Source organism: Neolamprologus multifasciatus, chromosome 5, assembly GCF_963576455.1.
Source record: "Neolamprologus multifasciatus chromosome 5, fNeoMul1.2, whole genome shotgun sequence".
NCBI lineage: Eukaryota > Metazoa > Chordata > Actinopteri > Cichliformes > Cichlidae > Neolamprologus > Neolamprologus multifasciatus.
This window is the reverse complement of record NC_140443.1, coordinates 15,187,930-15,191,877: the sequence shown is the minus strand read 5'-3', so window position 1 is coordinate 15,191,877 and position 3,948 is coordinate 15,187,930. Positions and strand designations below refer to the sequence as shown.

Genomic DNA, 3,948 nt, shown 5'->3' with positions numbered 1-3,948 from the left:
AAATAAAAAAAATTATTAGCTTTTAAAGAGAATCGTGCACTATTGTTTTCTTTTAGCTACTCTATCAAGATTTTTTCCAGAAACCTACTGCCTCCTGCATGCTGTATTTTGGTCAAAAGGTGTTTTTGTGTTAAATACAAATAACATGTAGTGAACATGATAAACATGATGTAAAATTAAATACCTATGTGCAAGAGCTTGGTCAAAGTGAGACTGATCCTGTTAAATCAGGAGACAGCTGTGTTTCTTTGAACTCAAGTAGCCCTCACTTTGAAACACGTTGCCAATGATGATTCATTAACAACCCCAACAATGATTTGTCCAAAATAAATCTAGTGTGGTTATTAAAGGCTCTTCTGCCAGGGACACACAGAAAAACGTTAGTTCTGTCTGAAGAGACAGGGTGTGTTTCAAACTGAAAAAGCAGGACTTCCACAAGTGACCTCAGAAGACAACAAACTGTGAGTATAAGATCCAGAAACTTCCTAGAAACTCTTGCCGCTCTGATGTTTCTAAAACTGAATAACTTTAACCTGCTTTAACCATCTTGAACCAACTTTAACCCATCATGTGGCCAACACACACTATGCAAATAATTTTAACTAGTGAATGTAATTTTTTAAAACATTTTGAATAAAAGTATAACTGCTTAACAAATGTAAAGCTGTTAAATGATTGTTGCTCTGCTTCAGTTAGAACTCACATTCAGGAAAATAAAAGTGCTTCTTGAGTTTGGACTAATTTTGTTCGATCTGGACTTAAATAGTAATGAAAAGCTGAGAATTTGATTTGAGTAATTTGATTTATTGGGAGTTAGGTGTTCATATATGGTACTATTTCTTAATGTACAACAACAGGTTTGAGGTTTTTTATTCTGTTGATCCCAGCTAAACAAAATGTTTGTATTGTGTTTCAGAACAGTCACTGTTGGGGTTTTTTTCTTCAGATAGCTTTCACTCAAACCTCTCCAAATGTGTTCTTAAGGCACTGAATTAACAGTTTAGATGTGGCCAGTTTTTCAGGACTATGTATATAAGTGCTCACCTAACACATAAGCTAAACAATCAATGACTAATTCACTGCAGATAAATATGAACACCCCTTTCATTACCAAAGAAAGGTCAGTAAGACAAAAGGCATCGTGTGTTTCGGGGACTGTTGCTGTGCCCTGACTTCACAGCAGTCTGAACAGCTGACAGCTGTGGAGCTAAAGGGCCGGTTAGTGGAAAGTGTCCTGAGAAAAAACAAGAAACAAGGGCAGCGGGAGAAAATGACTAGAGGGGTGTATACTACACAATAGCAGATACTGACTTCATGTTTCCTAATCATTAAACGCGGATTAAACAGGATGTGATGGCTCTGGTTTCTGTTTTACTGAATTTTTTCACATGTACTTGAGGTCACTGCTAAAAGAAAAAATGTTTAAAAACTGAACCAAATAAAAACTATATAAAGATTTTCAAAAAGCAAAATCAATTCTTGAAACTTGGCTGAATTTTGAACAAACCTCCCATCTCCCATCTCAAGAAGAAAACCTGGCATGTCTCTAAAACGAGCTCGGAGCTGATACTGATAGTGATTAAATCAGGGGTGGGAAGTAAACTTTCACAGAGACACAAATGAGAAACTGTGACTGTTGTGAAGGGCCGCACCAATAATCTAACAGTGAGCAAAAGTGAGTTCAGCTTTCTGGTGGGGTCTCTTCACGTGGCCTCTTAGGAAAACTTAATTAATGATTAAACTCTGTATAGTTACAATTCCGTTTCTTATGAGTGAAGTTTGACTTTTTTCTGCCGCTCAATCAAAACTAACCTGTCTTTCTTTACAGGCACGTGCAGAGGGGGGGGGGGGGGGGGGGCTAGAGGGGCTTGAGCACCCGCCCCTTTCCTGATGGGTGCCCAAAGTACCCTTTTGTTGAGGCAACTTTTTTTTTAAAAAATTATTATTATTATTTTTATGTGTGTGTGGGCGTGCGGAGTCCTGTCTGTGCCCCTCAACAATAATATTTAACTATTAATCACAGTTTTGCTAAATAAAAGGATCTGGCTTGCATCAGTCACATGATCACATTTAACCAATGATCGCCCTTGACGGCAGAACGCGCTGATTAGGAGCCGGGAACGAGCTCACAAAGAGCACGCGCATTTTTAGCGGTCCGGAGCTGTAGGAGAAACATAAGTTAACTCAGAGACACAGACTGATGCGACAAAACCAGTAAGTAGGTGTACAGCGTACACTGTAGTGTGTAGCACACAGGAGTATTGGCTTATTATGTACACGTTGGTAAGCTGTCTTGTGGCAACTGACAAACTGAAACAAACGAGCGTGCTGTGTTTGCAACAGCGCCTTTCTGGAGGGATTATATTTCACTAAAAAACGATCTAACATGCATGTCCACATAATTATGCAGTATTATAATTATTATATATTAAAAAACACATGCTATATTTTAAAGAACATACATTAAGAAGCAGATTATATTAGATTTATATTTTAAATAAGACAACATTTGGATTTTACTGCAGTAAAATTATTGTATCTCTACAGTTTAAAAATGTAATAAGCTTTCCCCTGTACAGAGTGGATAGTGAAACAAATGGAATCATCATAAATACATTATTTCATATTTATTACTTCCCCCTCCTCATTGCTTTATTATTGTAGCTCTAGTAATAAATAATAATGTAAAGATTCTGGATCAGCACCATGATGCCCATAGTATATACAGTATTCTGAAGAAGGTCTAAAATGTCACTATGTGTGCGTGCATGTGTGTGTTTTATTTAGATGGATTTTTAAAAAAAATATTACTCATGATATAACATTGTCCAGACATGTCTGGTAAGGACATGAGGAGAAAACAGTAGGAGCTGTGTGAGGCTACTAAAGGCAGTGCTATAACATTTTTCTGTCATCATTTTATTATAGATTAAGTGCAAGAGTTGTTAGGTGTGGATAATTAGATTATAGTTTATTGCAATAGCAAGTTGTGCCTTGTTCTCACATAGACAGCAAGTGGAGAGTGATATATGAAATGATGGGATGGAAGAAGAGAAGCAAAGAGTGATTCACAGGCACAGCCTACATTATTTCTCACAGTTTTTTGTTGCCTTATGGTTCCAAGCGCTGTCACCAATCTTTGCATTTTGTTATTATCTCATGACACTTGTTTAATCAGCTACCATCTCTCCTATGGACTTTTTAATGTCTACAGTCTCAGATCAACACAGCCCTGCCCTTCCCATATTAGATTCTTGATGAATGTGTGTTGCTGTTATTCAGCCTGGTTCAATGTGCCCCTTTTTAACTTTGAGCACCTGCCCCTTTAAACCTCTCTGCACGGCCCTGTTTCTTTATACTCCCTGCAATAGGGAAGGTTTAAATCTTGCGATTTGCTTCACCTGTTGTTCATGCTATCGACCTCATGGTGTCGCTGTGGCACCGAGAAACAAGTGCTGGCGCATTCACTGACGACGACGTATGATCCAAACAGAGGCACCTATGCAGCTTAGCATGGCTAACATGCAAACCAACCAGCCGCCTACAGTTGCCTTTACTGAGAGGCCATGTGGTCTAGGGAACAGTCTCCGCCTCATCATTCAGAAACAACCCGCCCCTCCTTTCTCTGTCCCTGTGGTTCCTTTTGGTTGTCTATCATTGTCACCGCTCACACTGTCACTTCTCCACTCATGGACTCACTTGCGGTCACTTCTGGGAATTGCACTTGTCTTATTGAGACTGGAAGATCTGGACCATTAGTATTTGACTCAGAAAGCTCCTGATGAGTTAACCCGGAATGGAAACATAAAGAATTACTGCAGACGTGAGACAGTTTTTTTTTTCCTAGGTATTCCTTTACGTTATGTGAAGTTTTTCTTTATGCTTCTTCTTTGTTTTGATTGTGAGTGGACTCTTCTGCTGTTGTACTTTCTCCTACAGTAAACAAAT

General features: G+C 38.6%; 1 protein-coding gene across 4 annotated transcripts in view; it reads left to right on the top strand.

Annotated features, from left to right (window-relative positions):
- Positions 1 to 346: 346 nt before the first annotated feature.
- The window catches only part of LOC146518255 (sodium- and chloride-dependent GABA transporter 2-like), a 25,777-nt gene continuing 22,175 nt past the window's right edge, over positions 347 to 3,948 (top strand). The window contains exon 1 of one of the 4 annotated variants that reach the window (XM_085161189.1): positions 347 to 461. The gene's annotated coding sequence lies outside the window, so the exon portion shown is untranslated. Of the gene's footprint in view, positions 462 to 3,502; positions 3,848 to 3,948 lie in introns of those variants that run through there. The other 3 variants (XM_085161188.1, XM_085161187.1, XM_085161190.1) reach the window with 3 other exon arrangements.